At 46.6% G+C, this 18,740-nt stretch overlaps 8 non-coding genes and 1 pseudogene across 8 annotated transcripts; all 9 read right to left on the bottom strand.

Moving 5' to 3' along the window:
* Nucleotides 1–977: 977 nt before the first annotated feature.
* Nucleotides 978–1,168, bottom strand: LOC130323626 (U2 spliceosomal RNA). The gene has a single exon (XR_008868860.1). It is a non-coding gene; the product is annotated as a U2 spliceosomal RNA (small nuclear RNA).
* A 2,082-nt stretch (nt 1,169–3,250) lies between these two features.
* LOC130323625 (U2 spliceosomal RNA) lies at nt 3,251–3,441 on the bottom strand. Its single transcript, XR_008868859.1, has one exon. It is a non-coding gene; the product is annotated as a U2 spliceosomal RNA (small nuclear RNA).
* Nucleotides 3,442–5,536: 2,095 nt separating this feature from the next.
* LOC130323638 (U2 spliceosomal RNA) lies at nt 5,537–5,730 on the bottom strand. The gene has a single exon (XR_008868871.1). It is a non-coding gene; the product is annotated as a U2 spliceosomal RNA (small nuclear RNA).
* Nucleotides 5,731–6,424: 694 nt separating this feature from the next.
* LOC130323639 (U2 spliceosomal RNA) lies at nt 6,425–6,584 on the bottom strand (annotated as a pseudogene).
* A 2,090-nt stretch (nt 6,585–8,674) lies between these two features.
* LOC130323643 (U2 spliceosomal RNA) lies at nt 8,675–8,865 on the bottom strand. The gene has a single exon (XR_008868874.1). It is a non-coding gene; the product is annotated as a U2 spliceosomal RNA (small nuclear RNA).
* Nucleotides 8,866–10,961: 2,096 nt separating this feature from the next.
* Nucleotides 10,962–11,152, bottom strand: LOC130323641 (U2 spliceosomal RNA). The gene has a single exon (XR_008868873.1). It is a non-coding gene; the product is annotated as a U2 spliceosomal RNA (small nuclear RNA).
* A 2,092-nt stretch (nt 11,153–13,244) lies between these two features.
* LOC130323640 (U2 spliceosomal RNA) lies at nt 13,245–13,435 on the bottom strand. The gene has a single exon (XR_008868872.1). It is a non-coding gene; the product is annotated as a U2 spliceosomal RNA (small nuclear RNA).
* A 2,084-nt stretch (nt 13,436–15,519) lies between these two features.
* LOC130323636 (U2 spliceosomal RNA) lies at nt 15,520–15,710 on the bottom strand. Its single transcript, XR_008868869.1, has one exon. It is a non-coding gene; the product is annotated as a U2 spliceosomal RNA (small nuclear RNA).
* A 2,094-nt stretch (nt 15,711–17,804) lies between these two features.
* Nucleotides 17,805–17,995, bottom strand: LOC130323624 (U2 spliceosomal RNA). The gene has a single exon (XR_008868858.1). It is a non-coding gene; the product is annotated as a U2 spliceosomal RNA (small nuclear RNA).
* Nucleotides 17,996–18,740: the final 745 nt, after the last annotated feature.

Genomic DNA, 18,740 nt, shown 5'->3' with positions numbered 1-18,740 from the left:
ACACTGGGGGATAATTTTCTAAGGATTTATACAGATTTTTCCTGTCTGAATTTGTCGCACAGAAAGTTGCAGGCCAAATATGTGTGACATTTCTGCGACTTTAGCTTCTAGAGCATTTTTACAACATTATACATAGGTGCTGAATACATAAAAAGCGACTGTTCAGCGACAGACAAGTCGCATCGGCTGAAAGTAGGCCAGAATGTCAGTCCATGTTGGAGCAGGTTTAGATACAGTCTAAAGCATAGATCTCAAAGTCTGTGCACAGAATTTAGCAAGGGCCTCGCACCTTCTGATGCATCAGGTAGGTGCACAATAGCATAGCCTAACCCTCTGTACTTTGGTCTATATTGATGCGGGACATAGACAGCCAGCTGATGACCAATCCATTAGTGCAATGGATGGCTGGAAGCATTTGTCTTTGCCTTTGCAATACCACAGAAGCAATGCATGGTCAATGTACAGCAATGACACACCTGTGTGAACAGCCAGGAGACCCCCCCCCCCCCCCCCCCCCATGTTATGTTACATAGTTACATAGTTAGTACGGTCGAAAAAAGACATATGTCCATCAAGTTCAACCAGGGAATTAAGGGGTAGGGGTGTGGCGCGATATTGGGGAAGGGATGAGATTTTATATTTCTTCATAAGCATTAATCTTATTTTGTCAATTAGGAACATTCAGCACCCACCCGCTATCAAGGCAGCTGCCTATCATGTCATGCCCTACCTGCACAGGTGTGCTGGCTACTCAAATGATCCAATTAAGGAGGCCATTTAGTCAGCAGCAGCAGAAGTCCTGTGCCTGGACGCTCCAACAGCGGCCAGACACAAGCAGAAGCAGAAGCAGCAGCAGCACCACCTTTTGTTTTTTGGCTGCAGCAGCAGCAGCAGCAAGGCCCACAGGGCTGGCTAGCTGGCTAGCCAGCAAGCAGGTAGCAATGAAAGTAGGAATCTTTCTTTTTAACCCTGTAAGGGGGTGGTGCACTGTACCCGAAGATACTGCCATATCGGGTCAATGCATAGGGCGACGGAAGCAAGCTTCGAAATCGGCCCCCGTTCTCAAAAATCCATTTAATATATGGTCCCCAGATAGGGGACGTATCAGATATTAAACTGATAAGAACAGATACTACACTTGATCTTAGCCAAAAGGCCGAGAAGCGATAACCGTGAAAGGGGCGGGCCCAACAAGGTCCCCTTCATGGGCACTATCACTGCTTGCTGTCAGGGAGGCTGCCAGACAATTTTCCATGCACACTCTGGGCTGGGGGGCAGTCAACCACCAGTACACACAGCAGAACCTAAACCCATACCATTATTGCTAAGCAGCAAGACAGGGGCCCATTGCACTCCCACGGGGCCTTTTTAAATGCAATCCATAACCCGGATTTGCCAGGAACCCTTCTTACTCCTCCTACTTGCATGTGACACTGGGCTTAGGATCTGCATAGGAAACACACACACAAGCACACACCTACCTTTGTTGCCTGCAGATGCCTCCTTGGCTGTCCCCAAACGGTATCAAACCAACACCCACGGGAAGCTGTAAGCATAGAGGACATGCCTGCACCCCATTGGACTTACCTGTGTGGGTTAAACCCGGGTTATTTGACAACCTATGGCGGTGATGGTTCTGCTCAGGCAGAGCAGTGCTGATGCTCCTCATAAAGCTGTCGCTGCTGTGAAGGTTCTAGGTGACATCACAAATCCCTATGGTTACATACACAACAAAGCTGGGTTGTTGTTGTTTACACTCTGCAAGGCCTGTGGAAGTGAGTGACATCATAGCACTGTAGTTCTGAGGGTTCTAGATGGATGCAACAATCTCCTGTTGCTTCTATGAAGGCCATAATAGACGACATCACCAAACAGCTCCATAGTCACATACACAGCAAAGGAGAGATGTTGTTTACACCTAGTGATGTCAGTGGTATTGAGTGACATCACAGCACAGTGCTAAGGCTCCTGGGCCTGGACACAGCAGCGGCTGCAATATCTCAACGGAGAATACGTTTATATATATGTGTGTGTGTGCGCGTATATATATATATATATATATATATATATATATATATATATATTTCTCCGCCGAAATCACTTTTAAACCCATTTCCACCTTTTTTTCCCTTCTCTTCCTCTTACTTTTTTTTCACGTTTTTTTACGTTTTTCTCCTTTTCGCCTCTTTTCTGGGCGTATTATTCTTCTTTTTCTTCTTTTTTTTCGTCTAATGCATACCCCATCAGTGCAGCAATGCTTATTCAATACCGCCAGCAGATGGAGACACTGGGGGATAATTTTCTAAGGATTTATACTGATTTTTCCTGTCTGAATTTGTCGCACAGAAAGTTGCAGGCCAAATATGTGTGACATTTCTGCGACTTTAGCTTCTAGAGCATTTTTACAACATTATACATAGGTGCTGAATACATAAAAAGCGACTGTTCAGCGACAGACAAGTCGCATCGGCTGAAAGTAGGCCAGAATGTCAGTCCATGTTGGAGCAGGTTTAGATACAGTCTAAAGCATAGATCTCAAAGTCTGTGCACAGAATTTAGCAAGGGCCTCGCACCTTCTGATGCATCAGGTAGGTGCACAATAGCATAGCCTAACCCTCTGTACTTTGGTCTATATTGATGCGGGACATAGACAGCCAGCTGATGACCAATCCATTAGTGCAATGGATGGCTGGAAGCATTTGTCTTTGCCTTTGCAATACCACAGAAGCAATGCATGGTCAATGTACAGCAATGACACACCTGTGTGAACAGCCAGGAGACCCCCCCCCCCCCCCCATGTTATGTTACATAGTTACATAGTTAGTACGGTCGAAAAAAGACATATGTCCATCAAGTTCAACCAGGGAATTAAGGGGTAGGGGTGTGGCGCGATATTGGGGAAGGGATGAGATTTTATATTTCTTCATAAGCATTAATCTTATTTTGTCAATTAGGAACATTCAGCACCCACCCGCTATCAAGGCAGCTGCCTATCATGTCATGCCCTACCTGCACAGGTGTGCTGGCTACTCAAATGATCCAATTAAGGAGGCCATTTAGTCAGCAGCAGCAGAAGTCCTGTGCCTGGACGCTCCAACAGCGGCCAGACACAAGCAGAAGCAGAAGCAGCAGCAGCACCACCTTTTGTTTTTTGGCTGCAGCAGCAGCAAGGCCCACAGGGCTGGCTAGCTGGCTAGCCAGCAAGCAGGTAGCAATGAAAGTAGGAATCTTTCTTTTTAACCCTGTAAGGGGGTGGTGCACTGTACCCGAAGATACTGCCATATCGGGTCAATGCATAGGGCGACGGAAGCAAGCTTCGAAATCGGCCCCCGTTCTCAAAAATCCATTTAATATATGGTCCCCAGATAGGGGACGTATCAGATATTAAACTGATAAGAACAGATACTACACTTGATCTTAGCCAAAAGGCCGAGAAGCGATAACCGTGAAAGGGGCGGGCCCAACAAGGTCCCCTTCATGGGCACTATCACTGCTTGCTGTCAGGGAGGCTGCCAGACAATTTTCCATGCACACTCTGGGCTGGGGGGCAGTCAACCACCAGTACACACAGCAGAACCTAAACCCATACCATTATTGCTAAGCAGCAAGACAGGGGCCCATTGCACTCCCACGGGGCCTTTTTAAATGCAATCCATAACCCGGATTTGCCAGGAACCCTTCTTACTCCTCCTACTTGCATGTGACACTGGGCTTAGGATCTGCATAGGAAACACACACACAAGCACACACCTACCTTTGTTGCCTGCAGATGCCTCCTTGGCTGTCCCCAAACGGTATCAAACCAACACCCACGGGAAGCTGTAAGCATAGAGGACATGCCTGCACCCCATTGGACTTACCTGTGTGGGTTAAACCCGGGTTATTTGACAACCTATGGCGGTGATGGTTCTGCTCAGGCAGAGCAGTGCTGATGCTCCTCATAAAGCTGTCGCTGCTGTGAAGGTTCTAGGTGACATCACAAATCCCTATGGTTACATACACAACAAAGCTGGGTTGTTGTTGTTTACACTCTGCAAGGCCTGTGGAAGTGAGTGACATCATAGCACTGTAGTTCTGAGGGTTCTAGATGGATGCAACAATCTCCTGTTGCTTCTATGAAGGCCATAATAGACGACATCACCAAACAGCTCCATAGTCACATACACAGCAAAGGAGAGATGTTGTTTACACCTAGTGATGTCAGTGGTATTGAGTGACATCACAGCACAGTGCTAAGGCTCCTGGGCCTGGACACAGCAGCGGCTGCAATATCTCAACGGAGAATACGTTTATATATATGTGTGTGTGTTCGCGTATATATATATATATATATATATATATATATATATATATATATTTCTCCGCCGAAATCACTTTTAAACCCATTTCCACCTTTTTTTCCCTTCTCTTCCTCTTACTTTTTTTTCACGTTTTTTTACGTTTTTCTCCTTTTCGCCTCTTTTCTGGGCGTATTATTCTTCTTTTTCTTCTTTTTTTTCGTCTAATGCATACCCCATCAGTGCAGCAATGCTTATTCAATACCGCCAGCAGATGGAGACACTGGGGGGATAATTTTCTAAGGATTTATACTGATTTTTCCTGTCTGAATTTGTCGCACAGAAAGTTGCAGGCCAAATATGTGTGACATTTCTGCGACTTTAGCTTCTAGAGCATTTTTACAACATTATACATAGGTGCTGAATACATAAAAAGCGACTGTTCAGCGACAGACAAGTCGCATCGGCTGAAAGTAGGCCAGAATGTCAGTCCATGTTGGAGCAGGTTTAGATACAGTCTAAAGCATAGATCTCAAAGTCTGTGCACAGAATTTAGCAAGGGCCTCGCACCTTCTGATGCATCAGGTAGGTGCACAATAGCATAGCCTAACCCTCTGTACTTTGGTCTATATTGATGCGGGACATAGACAGCCAGCTGATGACCAATCCATTAGTGCAATGGATGGCTGGAAGCATTTGTCTTTGCCTTTGCAATACCACAGAAGCAATGCATGGTCAATGTACAGCAATGACACACCTGTGTGAACAGCCAGGAGACCCCCCCCCCCCCCCCCCCCCCATGTTATGTTACATAGTTACATAGTTAGTACGGTCGAAAAAAGACATATGTCCATCAAGTTCAACCAGGGAATTAAGGGGTAGGGGTGTGGCGCGATATTGGGGAAGGGATGAGATTTTATATTTCTTCATAAGCATTAATCTTATTTTGTCAATTAGGAACATTCAGCACCCACCCGCTATCAAGGCAGCTGCCTATCATGTCATGCCCTACCTGCACAGGTGTGCTGGCTACTCAAATGATCCAATTAAGGAGGCCATTTAGTCAGCAGCAGCAGAAGTCCTGTGCCTGGACGCTCCAACAGCGGCCAGACACAAGCAGAAGCAGAAGCAGCAGCAGCACCACCTTTTGTTTTTTGGCTGCAGCAGCAGCAGCAGCAAGGCCCACAGGGCTGGCTAGCTGGCTAGCCAGCAAGCAGGTAGCAATGAAAGTAGGAATCTTTCTTTTTAACCCTGTAAGGGGGTGGTGCACTGTACCCGAAGATACTGCCATATCGGGTCAATGCATAGGGCGACGGAAGCAAGCTTCGAAATCGGCCCCCGTTCTCAAAAATCCATTTAATATATGGTCCCCAGATAGGGGACGTATCAGATATTAAACTGATAAGAACAGATTTTTTTTTTTTTTTTTTTTTTTTTTTTATCTAAAGCCGAGGAACGTGCTTTCGATTCACCCAAAGTGCAAGAAAAAGTGCAAACGTGTTACACTAAAAAAAACGTGCACAAAGGATGCGGTCTATCGCAAGCCCTTCTCCGATAGGAGAGAGGCCCCCCAACAAACCTTACCCTTCGCCTCCGGACCAAAAGGTACCTGCGAGGTTCCAGGTTCGATGTCCCTTTTCGCCGAAGCTACTAGGGGACCACAAATGCTCCCGGCATCCCCCTTGGCGTTAGCCAAGGTATCTGCCCGCAGAGCCGATTACGGTAGGTACCCTGCCAAAGCAGGAGTACCCGGGGTGTTTGCAGGGAGGTGCGGAACCTAATGGCCACACACACCTCCCCTAGACCGCCAGGAGGGACACCCAGAAGGGCTACCGCATCCTGACAAATCCTGTGAACACACAACACGCAAAAAGTGACACAGTGAGACAAAAAATAAATAAATAAGTGAATGTGTGCAGATATACTGCCCGGACATCCGGCCGGATCTATAAAAATTTCTCTGATCCTAGCCAGAAGGCCGGGAATCAAGAGGTGAGTGCCACAAGGTGAAGAGATTATGGTGCCCGTGCTTCAACTCAGTGAGTCTATTCTCCCAGTGAGTTTCGGCACCTCGGGGTCACCACTCCCCGAGGCACAAAAGTACCTCGGCTCTAGACCCTCTCAGCCTCATGGCGAGACCCGAAGGGAACAGGTCACATCGGGGCAGCCGTCGAGCTGATTCCTCAGAACCAGCCCCGGAAAGCCCCGGTACACCTGCATCCTCCATGCAGCACCCATCCCCACCAGCATGAAAACTGATAAGAACAGATACTACACTTGATCTTAGCCAAAAGGCCGAGAAGCGATAACCGTGAAAGGGGCGGGCCCAACAAGGTCCCCTTCATGGGCACTATCACTGCTTGCTGTCAGGGAGGCTGCCAGACAATTTTCCATGCACACTCTGGGCTGGGGGGCAGTCAACCACCAGTACACACAGCAGAACCTAAACCCATACCATTATTGCTAAGCAGCAAGACAGGGGCCCATTGCACTCCCACGGGGCCTTTTTAAATGCAATCCATAACCCGGATTTGCCAGGAACCCTTCTTACTCCTCCTACTTGCATGTGACACTGGGCTTAGGATCTGCATAGGAAACACACACACAAGCACACACCTACCTTTGTTGCCTGCAGATGCCTCCTTGGCTGTCCCCAAACGGTATCAAACCAACACCCACGGGAAGCTGTAAGCATAGAGGACATGCCTGCACCCCATTGGACTTACCTGTGTGGGTTAAACCCGGGTTATTTGACAACCTATGGCGGTGATGGTTCTGCTCAGGCAGAGCAGTGCTGATGCTCCTCATAAAGCTGTCGCTGCTGTGAAGGTTCTAGGTGACATCACAAATCCCTATGGTTACATACACAACAAAGCTGGGTTGTTGTTGTTTACACTCTGCAAGGCCTGTGGAAGTGAGTGACATCATAGCACTGTAGTTCTGAGGGTTCTAGATGGATGCAACAATCTCCTGTTGCTTCTATGAAGGCCATAATAGACGACATCACCAAACAGCTCCATAGTCACATACACAGCAAAGGAGAGATGTTGTTTACACCTAGTGATGTCAGTGGTATTGAGTGACATCACAGCACAGTGCTAAGGCTCCTGGGCCTGGACACAGCAGCGGCTGCAATATCTCAACGGAGAATACGTTTATATATATGTGTGTGTGTGCGCGTATATATATATATATATATATATATATATATATATATATATTTCTCCGCCGAAATCACTTTTAAACCCATTTCCACCTTTTTTTCCCTTCTCTTCCTCTTACTTTTTTTTCACGTTTTTTTACGTTTTTCTCCTTTTCGCCTCTTTTCTGGGCGTATTATTCTTCTTTTTCTTCTTTTTTTTCGTCTAATGCATACCCCATCAGTGCAGCAATGCTTATTCAATACCGCCAGCAGATGGAGACACTGGGGGATAATTTTCTAAGGATTTATACTGATTTTTCCTGTCTGAATTTGTCGCACAGAAAGTTGCAGGCCAAATATGTGTGACATTTCTGCGACTTTAGCTTCTAGAGCATTTTTACAACATTATACATAGGTGCTGAATACATAAAAAGCGACTGTTCAGCGACAGACAAGTCACATCGGCTGAAAGTAGGCCAGAATGTCAGTCCATGTTGGAGCAGGTTTAGATACAGTCTAAAGCATAGATCTCAAAGTCTGTGCACAGAATTTAGCAAGGGCCTCGCACCTTCTGATGCATCAGGTAGGTGCACAATAGCATAGCCTAACCCTCTGTACTTTGGTCTATATTGATGCGGGACATAGACAGCCAGCTGATGACCAATCCATTAGTGCAATGGATGGCTGGAAGCATTTGTCTTTGCCTTTGCAATACCACAGAAGCAATGCATGGTCAATGTACAGCAATGACACACCTGTGTGAACAGCCAGGAGACCCCCCCCCCCCCCCCCCCCATGTTATGTTACATAGTTACATAGTTAGTACGGTCGAAAAAAGACATATGTCCATCAAGTTCAACCAGGGAATTAAGGGGTAGGGGTGTGGCGCGATATTGGGGAAGGGATGAGATTTTATATTTCTTCATAAGCATTAATCTTATTTTGTCAATTAGGAACATTCAGCACCCACCCGCTATCAAGGCAGCTGCCTATCATGTCATGCCCTACCTGCACAGGTGTGCTGGCTACTCAAATGATCCAATTAAGGAGGCCATTTAGTCAGCAGCAGCAGAAGTCCTGTGCCTGGACGCTCCAACAGCGGCCAGACACAAGCAGAAGCAGAAGCAGCAGCAGCACCACCTTTTGTTTTTTGGCTGCAGCAGCAGCAGCAGCAAGGCCCACAGGGCTGGCTAGCTGGCTAGCCAGCAAGCAGGTAGCAATGAAAGTAGGAATCTTTCTTTTTAACCCTGTAAGGGGGTGGTGCACTGTACCCGAAGATACTGCCATATCGGGTCAATGCATAGGGCGACGGAAGCAAGCTTCGAAATCGGCCCCCGTTCTCAAAAATCCATTTAATATATGGTCCCCAGATAGGGGACGTATCAGATATTAAACTGATAAGAACAGATACTACACTTGATCTTAGCCAAAAGGCCGAGAAGCGATAACCGTGAAAGGGGCGGGCCCAACAAGGTCCCCTTCATGGGCACTATCACTGCTTGCTGTCAGGGAGGCTGCCAGACAATTTTCCATGCACACTCTGGGCTGGGGGGCAGTCAACCACCAGTACACACAGCAGAACCTAAACCCATACCATTATTGCTAAGCAGCAAGACAGGGGCCCATTGCACTCCCACGGGGCCTTTTTAAATGCAATCCATAACCCGGATTTGCCAGGAACCCTTCTTACTCCTCCTACTTGCATGTGACACTGGGCTTAGGATCTGCATAGGAAACACACACACAAGCACACACCTACCTTTGTTGCCTGCAGATGCCTCCTTGGCTGTCCCCAAACGGTATCAAACCAACACCCACGGGAAGCTGTAAGCATAGAGGACATGCCTGCACCCCATTGGACTTACCTGTGTGGGTTAAACCCGGGTTATTTGACAACCTATGGCGGTGATGGTTCTGCTCAGGCAGAGCAGTGCTGATGCTCCTCATAAAGCTGTCGCTGCTGTGAAGGTTCTAGGTGACATCACAAATCCCTATGGTTACATACACAACAAAGCTGGGTTGTTGTTGTTTACACTCTGCAAGGCCTGTGGAAGTGAGTGACATCATAGCACTGTAGTTCTGAGGGTTCTAGATGGATGCAACAATCTCCTGTTGCTTCTATGAAGGCCATAATAGACGACATCACCAAACAGCTCCATAGTCACATACACAGCAAAGGAGAGATGTTGTTTACACCTAGTGATGTCAGTGGTATTGAGTGACATCACAGCACAGTGCTAAGGCTCCTGGGCCTGGACACAGCAGCGGCTGCAATATCTCAACGGAGAATACGTTTATATATATGTGTGTGTGTGCGCGTATATATATATATATATATATACATATATATATATATATATATATATATTTCTCCGCCGAAATCACTTTTAAACCCATTTCCACCTTTTTTTCCCTTCTCTTCCTCTTACTTTTTTTTCACGTTTTTTTACGTTTTTCTCCTTTTCGCCTCTTTTCTGGGCGTATTATTCTTCTTTTTCTTCTTTTTTTTCGTCTAATGCATACCCCATCAGTGCAGCAATGCTTATTCAATACCGCCAGCAGATGGAGACACTGGGGGATAATTTTCTAAGGATTTATACTGATTTTTCCTGTCTGAATTTGTCGCACAGAAAGTTGCAGGCCAAATATGTGTGACATTTCTGCGACTTTAGCTTCTAGAGCATTTTTACAACATTATACATAGGTGCTGAATACATAAAAAGCGACTGTTCAGCGACAGACAAGTCGCATCGGCTGAAAGTAGGCCAGAATGTCAGTCCATGTTGGAGCAGGTTTAGATACAGTCTAAAGCATAGATCTCAAAGTCTGTGCACAGAATTTAGCAAGGGCCTCGCACCTTCTGATGCATCAGGTAGGTGCACAATAGCATAGCCTAACCCTCTGTACTTTGGTCTATATTGATGCGGGACATAGACAGCCAGCTGATGACCAATCCATTAGTGCAATGGATGGCTGGAAGCATTTGTCTTTGCCTTTGCAATACCACAGAAGCAATGCATGGTCAATGTACAGCAATGACACACCTGTGTGAACAGCCAGGAGACCCCCCCCCCCCCCCCCCATGTTATGTTACATAGTTACATAGTTAGTACGGTCGAAAAAAGACATATGTCCATCAAGTTCAACCAGGGAATTAAGGGGTAGGGGTGTGGCGCGATATTGGGGAAGGGATGAGATTTTATATTTCTTCATAAGCATTAATCTTATTTTGTCAATTAGGAACATTCAGCACCCACCCGCTATCAAGGCAGCTGCCTATCATGTCATGCCCTACCTGCACAGGTGTGCTGGCTACTCAAATGATCCAATTAAGGAGGCCATTTAGTCAGCAGCAGCAGAAGTCCTGTGCCTGGACGCTCCAACAGCGGCCAGACACAAGCAGAAGCAGAAGCAGCAGCAGCACCACCTTTTGTTTTTTGGCTGCAGCAGCAGCAGCAGCAAGGCCCACAGGGCTGGCTAGCTGGCTAGCCAGCAAGCAGGTAGCAATGAAAGTAGGAATCTTTCTTTTTAACCCTGTAAGGGGGTGGTGCACTGTACCCGAAGATACTGCCATATCGGGTCAATGCATAGGGCGACGGAAGCAAGCTTCGAAATCGGCCCCCGTTCTCAAAAATCCATTTAATATATGGTCCCCAGATAGGGGACGTATCAGATATTAAACTGATAAGAACAGATACTACACTTGATCTTAGCCAAAAGGCCGAGAAGCGATAACCGTGAAAGGGGCGGGCCCAACAAGGTCCCCTTCATGGGCACTATCACTGCTTGCTGTCAGGGAGGCTGCCAGACAATTTTCCATGCACACTCTGGGCTGGGGGGCAGTCAACCACCAGTACACACAGCAGAACCTAAACCCATACCATTATTGCTAAGCAGCAAGACAGGGGCCCATTGCACTCCCACGGGGCCTTTTTAAATGCAATCCATAACCCGGATTTGCCAGGAACCCTTCTTACTCCTCCTACTTGCATGTGACACTGGGCTTAGGATCTGCATAGGAAACACACACACAAGCACACACCTACCTTTGTTGCCTGCAGATGCCTCCTTGGCTGTCCCCAAACGGTATCAAACCAACACCCACGGGAAGCTGTAAGCATAGAGGACATGCCTGCACCCCATTGGACTTACCTGTGTGGGTTAAACCCGGGTTATTTGACAACCTATGGCGGTGATGGTTCTGCTCAGGCAGAGCAGTGCTGATGCTCCTCATAAAGCTGTCGCTGCTGTGAAGGTTCTAGGTGACATCACAAATCCCTATGGTTACATACACAACAAAGCTGGGTTGTTGTTGTTTACACTCTGCAAGGCCTGTGGAAGTGAGTGACATCATAGCACTGTAGTTCTGAGGGTTCTAGATGGATGCAACAATCTCCTGTTGCTTCTATGAAGGCCATAATAGACGACATCACCAAACAGCTCCATAGTCACATACACAGCAAAGGAGAGATGTTGTTTACACCTAGTGATGTCAGTGGTATTGAGTGACATCACAGCACAGTGCTAAGGCTCCTGGGCCTGGACACAGCAGCGGCTGCAATATCTCAACGGAGAATACGTTTATATATATGTGTGTGTGTGCGCGTATATATATATATATATATATATATATATATATATATATATATATTTCTCCGCCGAAATCACTTTTAAACCCATTTCCACCTTTTTTTCCCTTCTCTTCCTCTTACTTTTTTTTCACGTTTTTTTACGTTTTTCTCCTTTTCGCCTCTTTTCTGGGCGTATTATTCTTCTTTTTCTTCTTTTTTTTCGTCTAATGCATACCCCATCAGTGCAGCAATGCTTATTCAATACCGCCAGCAGATGGAGACACTGGGGGATAATTTTCTAAGGATTTATACTGATTTTTCCTGTCTGAATTTGTCGCACAGAAAGTTGCAGGCCAAATATGTGTGACATTTCTGCGACTTTAGCTTCTAGAGCATTTTTACAACATTATACATAGGTGCTGAATACATAAAAAGCGACTGTTCAGCGACAGACAAGTCGCATCGGCTGAAAGTAGGCCAGAATGTCAGTCCATGTTGGAGCAGGTTTAGATACAGTCTAAAGCATAGATCTCAAAGTCTGTGCACAGAATTTAGCAAGGGCCTCGCACCTTCTGATGCATCAGGTAGGTGCACAATAGCATAGCCTAACCCTCTGTACTTTGGTCTATATTGATGCGGGACATAGACAGCCAGCTGATGACCAATCCATTAGTGCAATGGATGGCTGGAAGCATTTGTCTTTGCCTTTGCAATACCACAGAAGCAATGCATGGTCAATGTACAGCAATGACACACCTGTGTGAACAGCCAGGAGACCCCCCCCCCCCCCCCCCATGTTATGTTACATAGTTACATAGTTAGTACGGTCGAAAAAAGACATATGTCCATCAAGTTCAACCAGGGAATTAAGGGGTAGGGGTGTGGCGCGATATTGGGGAAGGGATGAGATTTTATATTTCTTCATAAGCATTAATCTTATTTTGTCAATTAGGAACATTCAGCACCCACCCGCTATCAAGGCAGCTGCCTATCATGTCATGCCCTACCTGCACAGGTGTGCTGGCTACTCAAATGATCCAATTAAGGAGGCCATTTAGTCAGCAGCAGCAGAAGTCCTGTGCCTGGACGCTCCAACAGCGGCCAGACACAAGCAGAAGCAGAAGCAGCAGCAGCACCACCTTTTGTTTTTTGGCTGCAGCAGCAGCAGCAGCAAGGCCCACAGGGCTGGCTAGCTGGCTAGCCAGCAAGCAGGTAGCAATGAAAGTAGGAATCTTTCTTTTTAACCCTGTAAGGGGGTGGTGCACTGTACCCGAAGATACTGCCATATCGGGTCAATGCATAGGGCGACGGAAGCAAGCTTCGAAATCGGCCCCCGTTCTCAAAAATCCATTTAATATATGGTCCCCAGATAGGGGACGTATCAGATATTAAACTGATAAGAACAGATACTACACTTGATCTTAGCCAAAAGGCCGAGAAGCGATAACCGTGAAAGGGGCGGGCCCAACAAGGTCCCCTTCATGGGCACTATCACTGCTTGCTGTCAGGGAGGCTGCCAGACAATTTTCCATGCACACTCTGGGCTGGGGGGCAGTCAACCACCAGTACACACAGCAGAACCTAAACCCATACCATTATTGCTAAGCAGCAAGACAGGGGCCCATTGCACTCCCACGGGGCCTTTTTAAATGCAATCCATAACCCGGATTTGCCAGGAACCCTTCTTACTCCTCCTACTTGCATGTGACACTGGGCTTAGGATCTGCATAGGAAACACACACACAAGCACACACCTACCTTTGTTGCCTGCAGATGCCTCCTTGGCTGTCCCCAAACGGTATCAAACCAACACCCACGGGAAGCTGTAAGCATAGAGGACATGCCTGCACCCCATTGGACTTACCTGTGTGGGTTAAACCCGGGTTATTTGACAACCTATGGCGGTGATGGTTCTGCTCAGGCAGAGCAGTGCTGATGCTCCTCATAAAGCTGTCGCTGCTGTGAAGGTTCTAGGTGACATCACAAATCCCTATGGTTACATACACAACAAAGCTGGGTTGTTGTTGTTTACACTCTGCAAGGCCTGTGGAAGTGAGTGACATCATAGCACTGTAGTTCTGAGGGTTCTAGATGGATGCAACAATCTCCTGTTGCTTCTATGAAGGCCATAATAGACGACATCACCAAACAGCTCCATAGTCACATACACAGCAAAGGAGAGATGTTGTTTACACCTAGTGATGTCAGTGGTATTGAGTGACATCACAGCACAGTGCTAAGGCTCCTGGGCCTGGACACAGCAGCGGCTGCAATATCTCAACGGAGAATACGTTTATATATATGTGTGTGTGTGCGCGTATATATATATATATATATATATATATATATATATATATATATTTCTCCGCCGAAATCACTTTTAAACCCATTTCCACCTTTTTTTCCCTTCTCTTCCTCTTACTTTTTTTTCACGTTTTTTTACGTTTTTCTCCTTTTCGCCTCTTTTCTGGGCGTATTATTCTTCTTTTTCTTCTTTTTTTTCGTCTAATGCATACCCCATCAGTGCAGCAATGCTTATTCAATACCGCCAGCAGATGGAGACACTGGGGGATAATTTTCTAAGGATTTATACTGATTTTTCCTGTCTGAATTTGTCGCACAGAAAGTTGCAGGCCAAATATGTGTGACATTTCTGCGACTTTAGCTTCTAGAGCATTTTTACAACATTATACATAGGTGCTGAATACATAAAAAGCGACTGTTCAGCGACAGACAAGTCGCATCGGCTGAAAGTAGGCCAGAATGTCAGTCCATGTTGGAGCAGGTTTAGATACAGTCTAAAGCATAGATCTCAAAGTCTGTGCACAGAATTTAGCAAGGGCCTCGCACCTTCTGATGCATCAGGTAGGTGCACAATAGCATAGCCTAACCCTCTGTACTTTGGTCTATATTGATGCGGGACATAGACAGCCAGCTGATGACCAATCCATTAGTGCAATGGATGGCTGGAAGCATTTGTCTTTGCCTTTGCAATACCACAGAAGCAATGCATGGTCAATGTACAGCAATGACACACCTGTGTGAACAGCCAGGAGACCCCCCCCCCCCATGTTATGTTACATAGTTACATAGTTAGTACGGTCGAAAAAAGACATATGTCCATCAAGTTCAACCAGGGAATTAAGGGGTAGGGGTGTGGCGCGATATTGGGGAAGGGATGAGATTTTATATTTCTTCATAAGCATTAATCTTATTTTGTCAATTAGGAACATTCAGCACCCACCCGCTATCAAGGCAGCTGCCTATCATGTCATGCCCTACCTGCACAGGTGTGCTGGCTACTCAAATGATCCAATTAAGGAGGCCATTTAGTCAGCAGCAGCAGAAGTCCTGTGCCTGGACGCTCCAACAGCGGCCAGACACAAGCAGAAGCAGAAGCAGCAGCAGCACCACCTTTTGTTTTTTGGCTGCAGCAGCAGCAGCAGCAAGGCCCACAGGGCTGGCTAGCTGGCTAGCCAGCAAGCAGGTAGCAATGAAAGTAGGAATCTTTCTTTTTAACCCTGTAAGGGGGTGGTGCACTGTACCCGAAGATACTGCCATATCGGGTCAATGCATAGGGCGACGGAAGCAAGCTTCGAAATCGGCCCCCGTTCTCAAAAATCCATTTAATATATGGTCCCCAGATAGGGGACGTATCAGATATTAAACTGATAAGAACAGATACTACACTTGATCTTAGCCAAAAGGCCGAGAAGCGATAACCGTGAAAGGGGCGGGCCCAACAAGGTCCCCTTCATGGGCACTATCACTGCTTGCTGTCAGGGAGGCTGCCAGACAATTTTCCATGCACACTCTGGGCTGGGGGGCAGTCAACCACCAGTACACACAGCAGAACCTAAACCCATACCATTATTGCTAAGCAGCAAGACAGGGGCCCATTGCACTCCCACGGGGCCTTTTTAAATGCAATCCATAACCCGGATTTGCCAGGAACCCTTCTTACTCCTCCTACTTGCATGTGACACTGGGCTTAGGATCTGCATAGGAAACACACACACAAGCACACACCTACCTTTGTTGCCTGCAGATGCCTCCTTGGCTGTCCCCAAACGGTATCAAACCAACACCCACGGGAAGCTGTAAGCATAGAGGACATGCCTGCACCCCATTGGACTTACCTGTGTGGGTTAAACCCGGGTTATTTGACAACCTATGGCGGTGATGGTTTTGCTCAGGCAGAGCAGTGCTGATGCTCCTCATAAAGCTGTCGCTGCTGTGAAGGTTCTAGGTGACATCACAAATCCCTATGGTTACATACACAACAAAGCTGGGTTGTTGTTGTTTACACTCTGCAAGGCCTGTGGAAGTGAGTGACATCATAGCACTGTAGTTCTGAGGGTTCTAGATGGATGCAACAATCTCCTGTTGCTTCTATGAAGGCCATAATAGACGACATCACCAAACAGCTCCATAGTCACATACACAGCAAAGGAGAGATGTTGTTTACACCTAGTGATGTCAGTGGTATTGAGTGACATCACAGCACAGTGCTAAGGCTCCTGGGCCTGGACACAGCAGCGGCTGCAATATCTCAACGGAGAATACGTTTATATATATGTGTGTGTGTGCGCGTATATATATATATATATATATATATATATATATATATATATATATATATATATATATTTCTCCGCCGAAATCACTTTTAAACCCATTTCCACCTTTTTTTCCCTTCTCTTCCTCTTACTTTTTTTTCACGTTTTTTTACGTTTTTCTCCTTTTCGCCTCTTTTCTGGGCGTATTATTCTTCTTTTTCTTCTTTTTTTTCGTCTAATGCATACCCCATCAGTGCAGCAATGCTTATTCAATACCGCCAGCAGATGGAGACACTGGGGGATAATTTTCTAAGGATTTATACTGATTTTTCCTGTCTGAATTTGTCGCACAGAAAGTTGCAGGCCAAATATGTGTGACATTTCTGCGACTTTAGCTTCTAGAGCATTTTTACAACATTATACATAGGTGCTGAATACATAAAAAGCGACTGTTCAGCGACAGACAAGTCGCATCGGCTGAAAGTAGGCCAGAATGTCAGTCCATGTTGGAGCAGGTTTAGATACAGTCTAAAGCATAGATCTCAAAGTCTGTGCACAGAATTTAGCAAGGGCCTCGCACCTTCTGATGCATCAGGTAGGTGCACAATAGCATAGCCTAACCCTCTGTACTTTGGTCTATATTGATGCGGGACATAGACAGCCAGCTGATGACCAATCCATTAGTGCAATGGATGGCTGGAAGCATTTGTCTTTGCCTTTGCAATACCACAGAAGCAATGCATGGTCAATGTACAGCAATGACACACCTGTGTGAACAGCCAGGAGACCCCCCCCATGTTATGTTACATAGTTACATAGTTAGTACGGTCGAAAAAAGACATATGTCCATCAAGTTCAACCAGGGAATTAAGGGGTAGGGGTGTGGCGCGATATTGGGGAAGGGATGAGATTTTATATTTCTTCATAAGCATTAATCTTATTTTGTCAATTAGGAACATTCAGCACCCACCCGCTATCAAGGCAGCTGCCTATCATGTCATGCCCTACCTGCACAGGTGTGCTGGCTACTCAAATGATCCAATTAAGGAGGCCATTTAGTCAGCAGCAGCAGAAGTCCTGTGCCTGGACGCTCCAACAGCGGCCAGACACAAGCAGAAGCAGAAGCAGCAGCAGCACCACCTTTTGTTTTTTGGCTGCAGCAGCAGCAGCAGCAAGGCCCACAGGGCTGGCTAGCTGGCTAGCCAGCAAGCAGGTAGCAATGAAAGTAGGAATCTTTCTTTTTAACCCTGTAAGGGGGTGGTGCACTGTACCCGAAGATACTGCCATATCGGGTCAATGCATAGGGCGACGGAAGCAAGCTTCGAAATCGGCCCCCGTTCTCAAAAATCCATTTAATATATGGTCCCCAGATAGGGGACGTATCAGATATTAAACTGATAAGAACAGATACTACACTTGATCTTAGCCAAAAGGCCGAGAAGCGATAACCGTGAAAGGGGCGGGCCCAACAAGGTCCCCTTCATGGGCACTATCACTGCTTGCTGTCAGGGAGGCTGCCAGACAATTTTCCATGCACACTCTGGGCTGGGGGGCAGTCAACCACCAGTACACACAGCAGAACCTAAACCCATACCATTATTGCTAAGCAGCAAGACAGGGGCCCATTGCACTCCCACGGGGCCTTTTTAAATGCAATCCATAACCCGGATTTGCCAGGAACCCTTCTTACTCCTCCTACTTGCATGTGACACTGGGCTTAGGATCTGCATAGGAAACACACACACAAGCACACACCTACCTTTGTTGCCTGCAGATGCCTCCTTGGCTGTCCCCAAACGGTATCAAACCAACACCCACGGGAAGCTGTAAGCATAGAGGACATGCCTGCACCCCATTGGACTTACCTGTGTGGGTTAAACCCGGGTTATTTGACAACCTATGGCGGTGATGGTTCTGCTCAGGCAGAGCAGTGCTGATGCTCCTCATAAAGCTGTCGCTGCTGTGAAGGTTCTAGGTGACATCACAAATCCCTATGGTTACATACACAACAAAGCTGGGTTGTTGTTGTTTACACTCTGCAAGGCCTGTGGAAGTGAGTGACATCATAGCACTGTAGTTCTGAGGGTTCTAGATGGATGCAACAATCTCCTGTTGCTTCTATGAAGGCCATAATAGACGACATCACCAAACAGCTCCATAGTCACATACACAGCAAAGGAGAGATGTTGTT

The sequence above is a fragment of the Hyla sarda genome, unplaced genomic scaffold (genome assembly GCF_029499605.1).
Source record: "Hyla sarda isolate aHylSar1 unplaced genomic scaffold, aHylSar1.hap1 scaffold_2520, whole genome shotgun sequence".
Taxonomy (NCBI): domain Eukaryota; kingdom Metazoa; phylum Chordata; class Amphibia; order Anura; family Hylidae; genus Hyla; species Hyla sarda.
This window is presented reverse-complemented; position numbering and strand designations above follow the sequence as displayed.